The sequence below is a fragment of the Engystomops pustulosus genome, chromosome 5, assembly GCF_040894005.1.
Source record: "Engystomops pustulosus chromosome 5, aEngPut4.maternal, whole genome shotgun sequence".
In the NCBI taxonomy this organism is placed as follows: Eukaryota; Metazoa; Chordata; class Amphibia; order Anura; family Leptodactylidae; genus Engystomops; species Engystomops pustulosus.
Genome location: NC_092415.1, coordinates 191863345 through 191882301, shown reverse-complemented (window position 1 = coordinate 191882301; position 18957 = coordinate 191863345). Strand labels below are relative to the sequence as shown.

The 18957-nt window shown below is 38.6% G+C and overlaps 1 protein-coding gene across 3 annotated transcripts in view; it reads left to right on the top strand.

The window, feature by feature from the left end:
* The window catches only part of SPAG6 (sperm associated antigen 6), a 114875-nt gene that overhangs the window by 3007 nt on the left and 92911 nt on the right, over positions 1-18957 (top strand). The window lies entirely within an intron of this gene.

Below are 18957 nucleotides of genomic sequence, written 5' to 3'. Positions count from 1 at the left end.
TAGGTCAGTACCATTACCAGTACCAGTACCCATTTCTATAGCTTTTTTTATGTTTGACTTGTGCTACCGAATAAAAGCTCATTTGGAGAAAAATTCTTCATTGCTGTCTACTAAGCGGCGTAACATTTTTATTATTTTGTTCAATGAGCTGTTTTAGGGGGATGAGTTGTACTTTTTATGCAGGGGTAAATGTGACTTTATGATAACTTTGTATGGTGTTTTTTGTTTGATTGGATGCTCAAAAATCCAAATTTTTGCTGTGTTTTATGTTTTTTATTTTTTTTAGGCATTCACCGTATTTTAATTAATTTATGTTATGGATGTGGCGATACCCAATATGCGTGATTTTCACTTGTTATTATGTTTGGGAGCTTTATGGGGGATGAAGGGGACTTTTATTGTGCATTAAACGTTATTTTTATTAAACAAAATCCTTTTTTTTTTGTTTTACACTTTTTTTGTCTCTCTGTGGGACTTGAACAAGTTATAATTTGATGATCAATTTGATCAAATTAATACACTGCCATACTCCGGGTCTCTGGCCATGAGGCTCAGTTAATGCACCAAAGACAGGAGAAAAGATTGCCCAAGCCACAAACTGTATAAGACCAGTGTTGTGTCTCTGGTAGATATGAGCGGACCCGATGTCCGGGTTCGTCTGCGTAACCTAGGCACATTGCCAATCCAGCAAGTTGACAACCCTACCAACTAGTTATGGCTACGACTGGCCAGAGACAATTGGGCGAATTGACGCCCCTAACAACAAGCCATGGCTATTGATTAGTCAGTACCCATGGCTGTTCGCCCACCGATCCTGCAATGTGTCCGGGTCGCACGGCCAACATTGAATAGGAATATCTGGTCCGCTCATCTTTAGTTTCCGGCAGTCATACATGGGGCCATCGAATCCACAGCTTTGTGTATAAGCTCAAAGAAATACATGAGGCTGTATACTAGCCACAAAAACAATAGGTAGCAAACACCTAAAAAAAAAACCATGTGCGTGCAAGAGGCCTTACCTGGGCTAATTTACTGCTTCAATTCTTCTTGATTTGGGAAACATTGTCAAATCAGTCAGCCATACTCTTTATTACTAGAGGCCATACCCCCTCTGTAGTTCACACGGTAAAGGTTTCTGGGAAACTTCATAATTATGGTGTTTATTCTTACTGTTTTTCTCCGCTTCTATTCCACATTTATAAATCCACCCCTTTGTCCTTTATCCCATTTAACTCGATTTCATTGCTGGAAACACCTGGGCTCCTGCTGACTTTTGCCCTTAACAGATGCCCTTTCCTGGTCCCCTGCTTTCAAGCCTAGACAGCAGGGGTTCCATGTAAAACACACCGTAAACATATATATACCTCCACGTAGGGTCAGATGTATATGAAGGATCTATCCCTGAAATAATATAATTATCGTTATTGTGATTCTTTATTTATTTATTTTATGTCTTTTGTTTGTAATTTATAGATTTTCACAATTTATGGATTTTTTTTTGCACGTTGTCTCGTGGATCCCTTTTGTTCCTTTCAGCCTGGTTAGAGATAATAATAATCTTTATTTATATGTTGCCATCAAATTCTGTAGCGCTTTACAGATTCTGGGGAACATATACAAATAAAATATCACATTACTGAGTAGTAACAGTTATATGAAACAATAGGATTGAGGGCCCTGCTCATAGGAGCTTACAATCTATGAATGTGTTATGACGTTTCTTTTTTTCCTGGGGTTTAGCCAATGCATACAAATGGTTTATTTTTTACAGTTTTTAAACACTTGTACAATATGTACAGAAAGGAAAGCGAGAGAAAGGAAGTGACATGGGCATCACTTAAACGGAGTCTTCCACATACACCAAGCACTTTAATCTGCTGGCATCATGTTGTAGAGAAATTTACTGTAATTAATAACAGTCTTTTTTTTTTCATTATTTTTATCTATTACGGTATGTTATTTCTAAGATATTCTCAGTTGAATCTGTATGCGAATGAACCAGTTGGTGCACCCAGGTCATGTACTCAGCACCCGGCTCACAGCTGTTCTTATCTGGACCACTACCCTTTTTGTCAGATATGCAGGAAATTTATGGAAACATGGAGCGACACTGGGAGGAGAAGAAAATGGTTTAATGCAGAGCACATGACCACAGTGCACCAACTGCCTAATTAGCATACAGATTAGAATGGGAATATTTTAGAAATAGCATCATTTACATAAAAAATATATATATCTGTATTTGACTTTCTGTTTAACATGCTGACAGCAGATAATTAATCCTGGAGGTGTCAGAATACCGTTTTAGACGAGATCAGTGAATCAGCTCCAATATGTCCTTCCTTTTTAAAGAAAATCTACCGTAAAAATCCATCATGAGAAACCAGGGACACTCATAGATCCAGACACTTGGACTGTTGGATTTTTGTTATACACGTAATCAATTGCTTCCTTCCTACTAAACTCTAAAAATTATGCTAATGAGCCTAAAAGGCTATTGGGATGTTATCAGAGCTCCTCCGTGCTGTAGCTTCACAGGCTGTTACGCTATCTCACACCCCTCCCCTCTGCCTGATGTAATTTACTGCAGCAGTGGAAGTTTCTGTACACAGTGGAAGGGGGAGGTACAGCATGGAGGGACTCCGGGAACCGCCCTAGTACCATTAGAATAATTTTAAAAGTTAATTTGAGAAGGTTGGAGGTCATGGATAACAAATATATGAAAATTACCATAGTCACGGTGCCTGGATCTATAAGTAAGTCTCCCTGTGTTTATCATGATGAATTTTTTGGTAGATTTCCCTTAAGGGGGTACAACACTTTTAATCTGTGTGTTTATTCCAATTTCAGGTTATCCTATTACTCTATGCAAATGTACTAGCAGACTTAGGATATGTTCAACCACATGTTTTATTACATTTTTTTGCCAAGGTTTTTAAAGCGTTTTTATGGCTCCTTTTTTTTTTTTTGCAAAAAATAATTTGCATTACATTAAAACAATGCAAAATACTTTTTGTCCTAAATTACTTTATTAAAATTAACTTCATATGATGGACGGGGTTTGTTTGACAATATTGTATCCTGAGAATTGTAAACAATATTGTAAATATGATAAAATTGAAAGAAAATCACTGCACAGCAATGAAACAAATGTTACATTTTCACCGGGATACTTCTAATCCCCAATTTTTGGAGTGTAAATAGGATTAATATCCTGCGCGTTGCACACATAGTTATTAGAGGTAGAGGGTTTAAAGCTCGGCAAAGTGATTATAGGCCTTTTGTAATGTGTCTTTCACTTGATTAGCATTAAAGCGGTTAATGCCCCGTAAACTTGATTTATAGCCACCAAATCCAAATCACTGCAAGTCAATCACTGAGATTCGAAGAACGCGTCTGGATCCAATGTCCCCTGGCTGATGTAAAGATGCTGACACAGGGAAAGAAAACTGAAATAGCTTACATTGCACGCATGCAGTGTGCTCTATTACCTCTATAGCATCCACTAAACTGTTTTTGCACTCTTCCCATTTTATTTAATAATCTCTTACATAATTTTTATTCATATAGCGCCTACATATTTCACAGTACTTTACAAATCATATTACTGCATAATAATTAGTGATGAGCAGACCCGGACTCCAGCCAGAAGTTTGGCATTCGCGCTCACCTCCGAAAGCTGGTTGATGGGGCGTTAAGCAGTCCATCAGCCAACTTTTCACACCCAATTCTTCCAGAACCAATCACGGGTGTTAACCCTTTAAATGCCTCCAGCTTTGTCGGCATATAACAGGTTAAGACCGACTTTGCTGGCGGCTTTTAAAGGTTTAACACCCAAGACACCGATCACAGGTGTTTTCAGGTACCCGATACAAACCTTTGTTCCAGGTTTAGCCAAACTTGCCAAATCCAAACCCTCCTGGGTCTACTCATCACCAATAATAATTTAATTCATGTAATATTTAGCTGCATAAAAAAATGTGCTGCCCATCTCCTTGCAGACTTTACTGTATCTGGATTTGTCAATGCTTTATGCTGTCCTGAGGTTCATTCTACGGCCCCTTGCACACAAACATTTTTTGTATTTCCATGTGGTACAAGTACATTTTTAATAAGTTTACATTCACTTCAATGGGCAGTAGGGTCATTCATTCGAGTGGCCGTATTGTCCACTGTATCGGGTCAGAGCTTTGTGTCTTCCTATGGAGAGGTGAGGGGTGAGGAGCGCTCACTCCCTGCTTCCTACACCCAGTCCTATGCCATGGCCTTCTTCAAGGGGCCCTAGTTGGTTGTCTTGGGAGCTTGCTCAATTGCCTCTTTAAGTGTTGCAAAATGTATTCATTTGATTAAAATTGTCATTTTAATAAGAAAGCAATAGATGTGTGTCAGTAGGTTGCTTGATCTAGCTTTGGAATCTTTCTGTTGGCTAAAAGCAGACTGTGCAGAGAGAGTCGGAGCATAGTCCAGGTGCAGGACACATCCATTTGCCCACTGTAAAATTTTTCACCTTTCTTAGGACTTGTTTATAGTAATGTACTGGGATCCAAATTAAATCATACCTTTGACATCAACTGAAAAACATGACTTTGACATGGTTGGAGTTTTCATCGCACCTATTGGATTGACATCTGGTTTGTACTTATAGGTGTACAAGGCATTGGTTTGGCCTCACCTGGAATATGCCGTCTAGTTATGGGCAACGTCAATAAAAAGGAGGCCCTGGAGCTCCTTTTTATTGGGTACAATAAAGAGACACAAAAATGATAAGGGGTATGGAGGGCCTCAGTTATGAGGAAAGATTAAAACAACTAGATTTATTAATTCTGGAAAAGAGATGACTACAAGGGGACATGATTAATTTATATAAATATATGAATGGTCCATACAAAAAATATGGTGGAAAGTTGTTTCAGGTTAAATCTAATCAAAAGACGCGGGGGCACTGTCTCTGTCTGGCGAAAACAAGGCTTAATCACCAGAGGCGACAGGGCTTCCAGGAAAACCCCTACAATGCTGGGGACAATCTCAATTCCAATGCAACATAAACCATCCAAAAACACTGGAGACTCTTAACCTGTTGGACGATTCTGCTGCAGGTTAGCTTTTAGATTCCTACCCTTAGGGTGTGGCCACATTTTGCGTCTATTATTATTATTATTGTGTTTTGAAGCACAATTAAACAAATGTTGAGAGGAGGTTTGGCTAATTAACTTACGTAAATCGCACTCAATGTTAGTATGATGTAAGCACAATGTTAACATGATGTTAATATAACATTAACGCAACGCAATTAGGCAAATCTCCTCTCCACAGCCATTGAATTGTGTTTCAGAACGCAATGTAAATGCTGCATGTGATCACACCCTAAGTGCGGAGACACACTGCAGGAACCTAAAAGCTCCTCTGCAGCGCAATTGTCCAAACTGCAATGTAAACGCAGAGCAACCCTTAGGGTGATGCCACACGTTGAGTTTTTGGACCGTTCTAAAGCATGCGCATTTAAAACGCATGTGTTTTTGAATGTTTACCATGCGTTTTGCCGCTTTGAACCTGTTTGTCTTCATTTCTAGAAGTGTAGGCAGATGTGAAACAGATTTAAACCAGCCAAACACATGGTAAACATCCAAAAACGCATGCCTTTTGAGCAGACTGAAAATGCATGCTTTAAAACGGTCCAAAAAACGCAATGTGTGGCATCACCCTTGGACTATATGCACACGAATCGGCCCTGGGTCACCTGTTGTTTCAACAGCTAGAGCACAGTCCCACATATTTAATCTGCTTGCACATGGTCCTGGTTTTCGGGGAAGTTGTGTCAACTGCGTGCAGGTTCTATTCCTGCCCTTGTTTATGGCTTGGGTAGTCTTGTTCTACTGTCATTGGTGCATAAGTGGACCACAAAAGGTGGGCTGAGGGTCCATTTCTTGTTCATGTCCAATTAATCTGACACTGTGTTTTCACATTCAAGTCTTTAAAGGACATCTACCACCAGGATGAAGATTTGTAAACCAAGTTAACTTGCATCCTGGAGTGTCCACCTTCTGGCAGGATCAATTCTTCTTGAAGCTTCTTATACCCTTGTTTTAAAGAAATAAAGGTTTTAAAAAATTATGCAAATGAGCCTGAGGGGCTCAAGGCTCCACTGACATCTATGGTTCATTTGCATATTTTTCATAGATGTTCTTTAAAGGCTCTGGGAAAAAATGTATAAAAGACATCTACTTATTTTGCAATCCACATCGCGCTTTGGCATAAAAAACTACTACATGTGGAAACCCAACCTAAATGTTGGCGCTAAACTAGAATGCCCTGTGCTTCTGTAGGTAAATCATTGTGTAAGCCATCAGCCACCACCTTGTATACAGCGATACAGCTGCTGCTGATAAGCTGCCTTCTTTGTGATCTTTTTTTATGAGCGAAAACACTATAACTTCACTTATATTTGTTTATAGGATTTTATTGAGTTCTAGATCCAGTGAAGTGACAGGTAACACTGGGGACAGGATGACATTTCCTCTTGCCGTTGTTAACCTGTTAGTCATCATCTTGTAACTTTAATTCAGAAGAGTAAAGACCAACATATGGCAGCTGATTCATTATCGCTTTTCATTCATTCAGGCTGTTTTCATAGGCAACATTGTCTCTGAATGCTGAATCAGGAAAACCATTACAATCATACGCTTCTGTTTATTAACAGATTTACTGCCCATATTCTCAATTCTGGTTAATGTTTCTGTTTAGCAGGGGTTATATTGATGACCGCTCTATAAAATCACTGCAATGTAATCCATTGATGATCCCTGTAATGTAAAAAGAACACGTGTGGTTCTCAGTGAATTTGTCTCTTCCTCTATATTGGTAGAACTTAGGGCTCATTCAGACTGGCACTTTTTTTGTGGATGGCATACAAACCCATTGAGGTCTGTTCACACATCAGGTCTTTTTCAAGGAGGTGCAGACAGTCAGAAAAAAAAATTTGCAGCATGAACTATTTTTTTTCTTACATGCACACCACGGAATCCCATAGAAGTCAATAGATCTGCAATAAAAACGAATGGCTCACAAATGACCTCCGTATGTAGTCCCTTAACTTAAATGCAGAACAAAATTACATATAAAACATATACATGAAATTACATTTACAATGAAAAACATACAATACACCTAAAAATCATGTGCCTGCTAGTGACTTGATGTAGAAAGCAATTGCCACGGGAAGAAAGGACTTCCTATACTGTTCTCTACGCGCCCTGACCTGAAACGGGCACTAAATGTGTTCTTTTGGGCTGAAATAACCAATGTCAGGACACCTGCATGTGCCGTTTTCCTGCTAGATGGTAATGGAAGAGGGAATGGAACTGAGCTTTACTCATGTGACAAAAAGAGGTAACCAGATAGATTAGATGTAGGTTGATGGTTAGATATACATAGAAGGGTTAATTGCCTTGTGAATGATTGTTCCTCCAACACAGCCAAAAGCAGGAGTAACCGCTCAGGTCCAAGACTCGAGGTCCAAGGTCCAAGATCCGATGATTCTACACTTACAATTAAATTGGTGCAAGGAGAGGTTGAAAAGAAGTTTTTTTTCCCCCAAAAAAAGGAAAAGAAGCGATGTCTCCAGCAAAATAAATTAGCACAAATGTATTACATCTTATTCAAAATAATATAATATATACAGCCCATAAAAATAGAAAGTGCAGAAAGAGTAACACAGTGTTTCAAGCTCATACAATTTCAGTTCTTAGTCATGGTCTCATTTTCCCCTCCCCTTTACTATTTTAATGGGATGTGCATCTTTTACTATTTAAAAAAAATTTAATAAATGTTCTCTCCGTGTTTGCATGGGTTTCCTCCGGGTCCTCCAGTTTCCTCCCATACTCCAAAACATACTGGTAGGTTGAGTAGATTGTGAGCCCCATTGTGGACCGGGACTGATTTGACAAGCGCAGTGCTGCGCTGCGTAATCTGTGTGCGCTATATATATATAGTAATAGTAAAAAAAGGTTAGAAAAAGACATCAGTCCATCAGGTCCAACCTATACCCTTGTGTTTCTTATTCAAAGTAATGTTACACCTTCAGTTTAACAAAACGGATACAAAACGCAACACACAGCACCAACGACAGTGTAAAACCACCCCTACAGTCAGCACTCATTGGACAGTGTTAGTCAGTGCAGGAACACGCCCACAATTGGTAACACCTCTTTGTAAATTTTTTTCAAAATTTCTATTAAAAAGCAAAACACCACAACCCAGGGCTTTAAAAAAAAATTACATGTTCCAGAATGGGAGAATACAGTAAATTATAAAATTTTTTAATTGTAAGCTACATTCACACGATGTATGCCCGCCGTAAAGTAGTACGGCGGACATACATTGGCGTCAGGGAGAGGAGAAGGGGATGAGCGCTGCTCACCCCCGCCCCTCTCCATAGGAATATACAGCGCATATTGGCCATGAGGCCATAGAAGTGTATGGGGGACGTACATACGCTGTATAGACGTCGGCTGTATACACATCCCCCATATGTTCATGTGAATGTACCCTTAGGAAAACACTTCAAATGAACATGTAATACAAGCAAGTAAATAAATAATCTGTCTATGTATCTATATCTTAAATTATCTATCTATATATCTATCTATATTTATAGAATTTGGAAGCTCTGAGAAGCGCTGCGGAATATGTTGGCGTTATATAAATAAAATAATAATTATTATTAAATACATATAGTTTAGATTATATATTTAATGTAATATATATTTACATATATATATACATATTATAATATATATAATTTTTTTCCTTTCTTTATTTTCAGCTTATGGCAATAAGTTGTTTTTAGAATTAGTTGTCCCCTTCCACATTTGCTTGTGATAATAGGCACGTAACATCCCAGCTACACCCACATGCCTGGGAATTGTAATTTATGGAGCGTATAATCACATCCAGTTATCTAGTGTTTACATAATAATTTAGAAGTTGATTTGTAGGCGGAAAGAAAGATCTGGTTATTTCTGCCACCTCTGTGCTGTTTTATGAGTCATTTTGTCTGACTCGGCTATTTGTGCCTATATGAATTGCAAGCTCTTTTAATACAATCAGTCATTGTGACTCCGGCTCCTGCTCCGTATGTTGTTGTGTATTCTGGCAGCTTTATGTAAAAATAAAGTCATTTTCTTGAGAACTCAAGGGGAGCATAATAATGTGAAATAAATCAATTCCAAAGTCAACAGTTTGATTCGAGATGAGATCCTTTTTCTCTTCAATTTTTTTTTGGCTTTGGAAATGCAGTTTTTCAGCTTATTTACCAGCTGAATGATCTGTAAATAAGCAATGTGACATGACAGTGAGCCTTGTACTGTAATAACTGCATGTCCCTAGCGGATAGAGGAATACAATGCGAGTCTGATTATCTCCATTCACCTTGGGGAATAAGGGTCTTCATGTCAGCATGGGCAGAGCTATATGTCTGTCTTAATGCAGTGAAAGCAGCGGGGAAGCAACAGACAAAGAGTACTGGGTGTTTTTAAGCCGCCTCGGAGTTTCATACATGATTACTTGATTTGAAAGAAAGGCATATTTTATATGGCCCCTGAATGCTAAACATGAGATGGGAAAATGTAGGCAAACAAGGGATCCAAAACTAGGATTTGTAGCCTTCGCGGAGCAGGCGATAAAGAACGTCAGCTTCTGTGCTCGGAATGCCATCGCAGCTATTTCAGAGAGATCCCCAAGTGGTTTTGACCACCGAGGTCCTATATTACCATTGGCTTTTATTAAAGAGGACCCGTCGCTTCTCCTGACACGTCTGTTATAGTAAATTATCACACAATAATCTTTGTCCTGCTGTCCCTCGGCTTGAAAGTTAGATGAGTGGATGATGGTTTCCAGGATATTTACGGAGCCAATCACTCAAAATAAAACCTCTTATTCCGATTAGGTTTCTTTATTGGTTCGCTTGGTAAAACGCGTTTCGAGCCCAGGCCAGGCTCTTCCTCAGCTACATAAAGCTTGGTAAAGAAACGCTCTTTACCAAGCGAACCAATAAAGAAACCTACGGTAATTGGAATAAAAGGTTTTATTTTAAATGATTGGTGCTGTAAATATCCTGGAAATCATCATCCACTCATCTAACATTCTTCCCTGGCAAACTCTCGACATGGAGCCCAGGAGGGCTGCCTAAAAAGCGGAAGCCTGTTTACGTTTTGTACCGACTGTACAACCAGAAAAGGTGAGCATAATACTATCATAGCATAAGTAACTTAAGCCCAATCAGGTTTCATACATGTGGCACCCGTGTCATTTTTTTTTTCTTTCTGAGCTCAGCTTGAAATTTAGGAATACATTGAACAATTGGTTGTTAGTTACTATAAGAGGCAGAGTCCCTAAAAGGCAAATTTTGTGGGCCCCCCACTCCCTTAGAATGATAATCCGGCCCTGTGTGCACAGTAGTTCCCTGCACATGGGAAGGGAGGTTTTCTGTGAGTTGGGGCCCCTTCACCTGCTTGGGGCCCCCTGATCACAGTCACACTAAACCCCCCTTATGGTGGCACTGATTAGGGGGAGTACCCCTGCACAGTATGACATTGCCAACCTGCCCACTTGTCACTGTATTGGGCTTGTGTCCCTGCCTCATGATGTCAAGGGCCTGTCCACAGGTAGACCATCAATATTTGATCTTATGGGGCTGACACCAGACACTGATTAATTATTATACTCATTAGGCTCTGTGTTCTCTATACTGCTAGAAGCAAACTACAGGGACTTATAAAAATAAATGGGAACCAACTGCTTCTGGGTTTGTGTTCAGATTGGGGAAGTGTCTGCCATGTGACCAGATATAGTTGGCCAATCCTGTAGGTAAGCCCAATATTAAAATTAATTGGAAACCCTTTTAAACTAGTTTAAAAAGACACCTTAGAGAGCTGCAAGGACAATACCACATTTTGAGGGTGTCTCTCTGGAAATACCTTTGCAGAAATTGTAATGCATACAAAGTGGGGGAGATTCATCAATCTGTCAGAATTCTGGAGTAATTGCCATGTCCACAGTTATTAAGGATTTTAGACCCTTTTTTTAAACAGTTTTTCTTCTTTTACAAAGGGGTGTGTTCCTGTGAGAAGGGGGCGTGGCAGACTCTGGGCACCTGAAAATTAAAGCGTAAACAAGATCAACTAATAGCTGGTCTAAAGTACTGCTCGACAGTCTTAAACTACATAGAATAAGGGTTCTTTTGACATCAGTATGCCATCCGATAAAATACTGACCCATTTATTTCAATGGGTCTGTTCACATGTCCGTTTTTTTCCACAAAATTGCAGCACACACTATATTTTTTTTTCTCACATGTGGACAACGGACCTCCATAGAAATGAATGGATCTCCAAAAAAAAATGGACAGCACACAAAGACATCGGTAGGGGGTTAATTTTTTCTCAAATGTTGCTAGGCAACAGACTAGGCAGGGCAGAAAATAGATGACTTTTTTTTTAGAAAAAAAACGGTTGACCTACAGATGGGAAAAAAAATCAGTTGTGAATACGATACGGACTACACATGGATATGACACGTCCACATTTTTTGCAGAAACACAATGGCACAACTATCTGAAAGAGCCCTAATATAGTGGAGTGCAACTCTGCCCCGGTCTATTCACCGACACTTTGTCATATCTCCTCCAGTATCCCTGAGTGTTAGCCTTCACTCTGATTATGAATCCATATTCATCAGGTAATCGGAATTGATCTGGATTATTTATAAATGCCAATACGTTTTATATTATCTAATTCAATAGCCATTTCTCAGTGGAGTCTCTTAAGGCCTTCTTTACGTAAGCAGAATAATTAGGAATTTATGATGTTTCATATACTCTGTAAATATTAGTTAAATAGGCACAGTCATTTCAACAAAATGCATAAATCAATATTACAACAGAAGATAAGCAGCTTTATAATATATCTTAAGACAAAATGCCCGTTTTCTCCACTTTTCAGCCACTGTTCATTGAATTTGCTTCTAGGTCCAATCCATCCGTGAGATTGGATAATTTATCAGCTCACGGAGGGATCAGATTACATGCTTACTGCTGAAGAAATATAGGGGGTTCTAGCATACGCTGGCACATCGTGCACCAGGGTATGATGTGCACCCTGACCCGGCACCCGCTAGATTTATCAGGAGGCTCTGGCTTCCAGATAAATCCAACGGGCGGCAGTTCTATGCCAGATCCGGCCTGACGTCGAATTGTGCCATAGCCTGCACAGGCTTGGGCACATGCGTAGGGCAAGAACGCTTCACGGCCCACTTATCCGCTAGCTGTGCCACCCTTTCACACCCCTCCATGCCCATTTGGTGTTGCGGTGGCATAAGGCAGGATTTTGGGTGTACAAGCCCTGATAAATCTGGCCCATAGAGTTTTACTTTAGGGCTAGCGTCACAGATACACGGCTCAGGACTGCTGTAATATATCATCCATGCTGCAATTGAGGTTGACCTATAAAGAGATAGACAAACAGATCATATCTTCCCTGTATACAGTGTGTGGGAGACATCGTAGCAGCCAGTCTCCAGACCCCATCTTTCTGATCAATAGGAATTACATGTAGAGTCTGCTCAGGGGAAACCCATGACAAATACAAGCCATATAAGGACCAAAGGTGAATTTAAAAGTGTATATACACTGTAAATTATAAAGTACTTGTTACATATTGCTGTTATCAGGCATTGCGGGTTACAACAGGAGGCCTGGGTTTTGAACATGATTATTTTGCTGAATTTGTTATAAATCTGGAATCTGCAAAACAAATTTCTGAGTTAAAGGTGATTATTATGGGATCGCTGCACATCCTGGCCATGTAGTATCTTTAACCCTACATACATGCAGCAGAGGGAAAGCTTTGAAGATTAGGTAACATACTATGAATTTTACAATCTGGGATATACTATTTTGGATTTATTCCTGATTTCTCTGCAGCAGAAACTGTAGCATGGTAACACGGCTGCATAGTTCACCTTCCCTAAATATACCCTTACATTAAGGTAGTTCTTATATCATCTGTTACAAAGGGGTTGTCAGGTCCGGTTCTGTATACTTTATGTCAAATCCTTCATTAACCAGAAGTTTCTCATAACACAGTAGGGGATTATAAATTCTCATTCACTTATTCCGGTAGTTCACTGTGTGTTGTTGAGGGCCTCTTGTGGTCTTGTAAAACCACAGCATGCTCCATCTATGGCAAGACCAGAACAGGCGTTGGATCCCAAAAAGGGAAATCTCTCATTTAGGGCTTCTTCACACACAGGTTTTTTTTCATTGCTTTTAAACACTGGTTAAAAATGTTATGATTTGTGGTGTTTTCATTGCCTTTTTTTTTTTTGCAAGTGTTTTTGGAGATGTGTTTTCTACTTGCTACATTTGTAATGGTGAAGGCTATGGAAAAAATGCCATGCCAAGTCCATGCTATAGTATCGACTCTCCAGAAAGTGTTGTTGCAGTAAATACATCAATTTTTAATTCAAAATTTTTAGTTTTTTTTAAATTAGTTTTCTTTTTCTGCACAGTCAACAATGTTTAACAGGGATTTGTTTGCTCTTGTTAAAATATGTGTAAATTCTTCAAGAAATAATAATTTTAGATCATCTTGTCTGTGTCGTTCCTTTGATTTTCCTCCTATAAATATTGAAGTTATTTGACAAATGGGTGTTACCAATTGCAGGTGTGCCTCGAGACTGTCAAAATGTGTAGCGATACTCCCCTTTGATAATACAGAATGGTAACAGCCACTTGACAGAATGAATGCTTCATGGGTTACAAAAATATTCATGCACAAAGTGACAGTGACAGATTTTTTTTTTTTGCTATGGGCTTTAAAGTAGCATTTATGAATAAACAACAAAGTCAAAAAGACAATGAAAATATCACTGAGAATTCTGCAAAGTGTTTTGTAAGAAGTCATCCTTACAGCATAAATAAACCTTTGGAGCAATTTTTTGAGCTTGGTCACCGTCAGACAGATAAGGAGGCTAAAATGTAACCGTTTTCACACCTATAGAATATTTTCCTTGATAATTCAGCTCTCTATTTAAAGGAAATCTACCACCAACAGCAATGATTGTGAACCAAGCATACTTACATGCTAGTGTGTGCCCCCTCTGGTCGGATCCACTATTCTTTAGCCTCTTATACCCCTGTTTTGACTAAAAAAAAGTCTTTAAACATAGCCTGCACCCGTCCAGGCCTGAAAGGGTAGAAGTCATAATATAATTCTACACCAGGGAGGGTCTGGCATGGAATTGTATGCCAGGGCAGCTGGCCACCGGATACATCAGGAGGTCGGAGCTTATGTCTAGGTGTGCTTTTCATACATTATTTGCATCTGAAAGGTATGTGATTTACTCAAATTACCAACCATTTATTTTGACCTTTTCTTAAGTATTTTTTTTTCCATGGAAAACATCCATACAGGCCCGGGCTCCACGACTTTTATTGCATTTTTCCTATCACATCACGGTAGATTTCAGTACATTACTGTGGCTACTATCTATGGAAATATAAGCAAGTCTCTTATGTCTATACACTGTTACAGACATGAACAGCATGTGGGCATAAGCTGTGTGTTATCACTACGATCACCTCGATATGTTATTTTTCAAAATTGTCCCACAGATTATCAACGGCACAATGTAAAGTAATACAGATAGTCGCGATATGCTGCTTACATTCCTAGTGGCACACCAGGGAGTATTGTGAAAGGGACTATTCTTCCAATTTGTCAGTGACATTGCACGCCTCCCAACCTGTATGATATTTACTGCTGAACACGTATTTGCAAGTCGATCCAGACGTAACAATCTATGGTTCTCTACAGAGCACCGTATTAGCAGATGATAACATCTTCCTATAGAAGCCTAAAGTGGTTGAAAGGGAAGTTTAAAGGACATTTACCACCAGGATGAAGGATTGTAAACCAAGCACACTGACATACTGGTGTGTTACCTCTCTGGCAGCATCTGCTCTTCTTTTAGCCTTATATACTCTGTATTTTTCATAACAAGATTTTTAAAATTATGCAAATGAGTCTAAGGGGCTCTAGGCTCCATAGGTGTTAATGGAGCCTGGAACCCCTCAGGTTCATTTGCATAATTTGCATAATTTTAAAGATTTTTTTTTTTTAAACAAGGGCATAGGAAGCTTAAAGAAGAGCAGATCTTGCAAGAGGGGGCACACACCAGTATGTCAGTGTGATGGGATTACAATTCTTCATCCTGGTGGTAGATGTCCTTTAATATTGTAATATAAATGATACTTTACTATATTCATAGCAGAATCAGAATTTTTGGGAGTGACTGAACTTCACTATTTTTCAAGTTTATCACAAATTCTGGGGAGATTCTTATATTTTGTCACATTTAAAATATTCTTTTTCCCTTCCTTTTTTATTCTGTTGGATAACATAAACAAAATATAATTACAGCTCAGCGCATTTTGTAAAGCAAAAGCACAAAGTTTAAGAAAAAACATGAGGACACTTACAAGACAATATTCTTACCAGTATTTGCGAGCCAGAAACCAGGAATGGTTTCAATACACGAGAGAGTATAAAATCTATAGTATCGATAGTAATCTAAATTATATATTGTTTCTCTGTAGGATTTACTTGAAACAAAATACTGTGCGAGGTTGGCCTAAATCTTAAAAAAACACCCATAAATTTGCAGACATTTTAGATATTTTGTGTACTAAATATCTAAAATGAAAGTAAATAAATTAGAATGGAAAGAAAAAACCCTGCATGACACAAAGGGGCTTTTTGCAAATACATTGCTTTTAGGTAGTTGGCTTACACTAGGGGTCCGAAACGCCTAAAATGTACCTCTACAGGGCTCAGATTTCATACGTATGTAAAGTGGCTGTATGGTTATGTACCTGGAAACCACCTCATGACTCTGCTGTGTGCCTTAGCCTTTAGGGTGCGTTAGCCTTAAGGATGGTTTCACATTTAGCAGTTATTGTATTTTTCCAGGTTTTTTTGGGCCAGATATTTGCTGTAAGACAACAGGGAATTATTAGGTGTATTGAGATATTATAAAAAACTAAAATGCAAGTTGCAATTACAGCTCACCAACCCATGATCTTCACGTAGTAGACTGCTTGTTGAAGGTGGACAGGAGAAGGAGAGCAAGCCGGGTCAGTTTTCGAAGTGGCAAATCCAAAAAAAGGAATTTCTCTAGCACTCATAAAGAAATAAAATCCAATAAACTTCCATTAAAAATTATAATGTACCGTAATAATAATAATTCCTTTATTTATATAGTGCACACAGATTACTCAGCGCTGCACATTTTTATGCATGTAAAAAGACCTATGGGTTTCGACTACACAAATCTTGAGTACTTAGTCATGGTTTTTGACATGAAAAATAAAAAAAAAACATTTCAATAAATATTATAACATGTGAGTTGGGGGCTGAAACAAACATTGATGCGATTGTTCCTTTCATTGATTGGTGCTGTTAAAAATATTCGTGCTCAACTCCAAAACGACCCCATTCATACTAAGAAAAACTATTATTTGAACTACCATTCAAATCTCTGTTCCTTACCTCCGTTAAAAAAAAAGAGTATAGAAGGGAGGTTTAATGTATCAGTTAAAATTCCCATTGACATCAATGTAAATTTTCCATTTGGCAGGTAACCGGTATCCATGTGGTTTTGTGAAATGGAGGAAAAGTACTGCAGCCTCCGTAATTTTTTCGATCCAAAATGCACATGGATAACAGATCCCTGCCAAAACAGAATATTACGGATGACATAAAATTTACATTGATGTCAATGGGACTTTTAAGTGATACGTTAAACCTCAGTTCTTTACTTTTTTTTTTTTTTTAACGGAGGTTTGAACGGTAAAGTGAACTTTAGCATCAGCTACATAAATTACATTATCCTATCTGAAAATTCCCTTATTGTCAAGATTTTCAAAAATGGCAGTGATTACATTAGATTTACAATTTAAAGATCAGTTGAAATTGGTATTGTTAATTCAAGCAAGCAAAAAAAAAAAAAAAAGATGAGACCAGGATTAAGCCGAGTTGATATTTTTTTTAATGTGCCTTCATGTGGCGGCGTATGAAATAAAATCTCTATGAGAGAAGAAATGAATAGGACGGTATGGACGCACTTGTGAGCTGAACACACGGATCAGGCAGCAGACATCTGTCTGCACTTTGTGTTTGATCTAGAACACATGCTACTAGTAATTAGTAGGGGCTTTGAATGTTGAAACCCTCCAATTGAGACCCACATTGATGGGGGGCCGGGGACGAAGTTGAGTAGAGCTTCTTCACTGCTACATTACTTACAAGTCACACACTAAATACATTGTAACCTCCTAAAACGGTGGTAAGTTAGGACAAGGGATGTATAATGAATCACTTTTTGTATAGATAATCATGTTGGTTTGCTTCTTATTTGCCCATTACACATTGAAACATGTATGTTCTTATATGTCTTATTCATTTTAAATGGGTGCAATATAATTTTTTTAGATTTTCGGGTTCTCTGTGAAAATGCACATGTCATTGTATATATATGCTTTTGATGCAGTGTTGTACACTGTATACAGTACTAAGAGGACCCATGGTACATACAGGACCTGTATAAAAACGGTCCTCCGGTCCGTTATTTGTGTCTCAGGTGTCATTGGTGGGTGAGCTCCGCTTGCAGACTATTAGCAGAAGACTGCCTAAGCCATAAACTAGATCAGGAATAGGATCGGCTCCGTAATTTGCGGCCCAGAAGGTTTGAACACACTTAGGACTGTAGAAACTAATGCCATATGTGTGAAACCATTGAAATACACGAGTGCTAGTTTGTGGGCATGTTTTTGTTCTAGAAACAAGAGATATGTAACCTGTTTTTTTGGTCTGTGTCAGTGTTTAAAGATGACCTGTTATGCAAATTAACTCACCCAAAAAAATACTCCATGAAAAATGATCCCTAATTGGTTCCTTTCCATGCCTTGTTCCTGATTGACAGGTCACTTGCTTGGACATGCTGCTATGGAACATTGAGAGAGAGCTCTGTTACATTATTATCGCACCATCCACCATGAAATCACAGCATGCCACCATGGAGAATGGGCAGGAGTAGAAGTGCATGGAGGCTGCTGTGATTTCATGTGATCTAATATATACATGAGGTAGATGTTCCCAATGTAACTAGGTAAAGGACCTTAGATGACATCACCCTGATCATATGGGACATAGGGAGAAGTAAATGGGAGGGGCCAGCTGAGCAGGACACATCCGCACTGATGCCAGGGAATATATTATAAAGTTGATTTATTGGGATGTGAAGGAAAGTATTTTTAGCTAAATAAAGGATGTCAATTAGTTAATAGGGCTCTATGGGAACCTGTCACTAGCTATATTTGTAAAAATGTAATGACAGGTTCCCTTTAACCCTATGCTGAACTGTATATATGCAAAAATGGTCCGTGTGCCATCCCTATGACATTAGGTTTAAACAACCTCTTGAAAGGTCACATGACTGTGTTACCTTTAAACTGATCCACAATTTGAGATGTCAGAAAACAGTTTTCCCCTCATGTATAGTGTATAGAATCCATCAAAGAAGTAAAAAGTGCATCCACATTCATCCTAATTAAAAGCCTACATCAGGAATAGAACAGACATTTATAGGACATTCCGTAATTTCCCAAATTCTGATAAAAAAATATTCAGCACATGTAGTGAACTAATTGTATTGACACACACACACACACATATATTTTTTTTTTTTTTTTTTTTTTAAATTTATATAGCGCCTCTATATATGATATTAAAGTAGAGCACATTGCTCTCTAGTTACTTGTATGGCATTATGACAACAAAAACAAATCCTGCATATGTATGTGTTGTCATTAGGATGGTGACGTAATGGTCTATGTTTTCCATG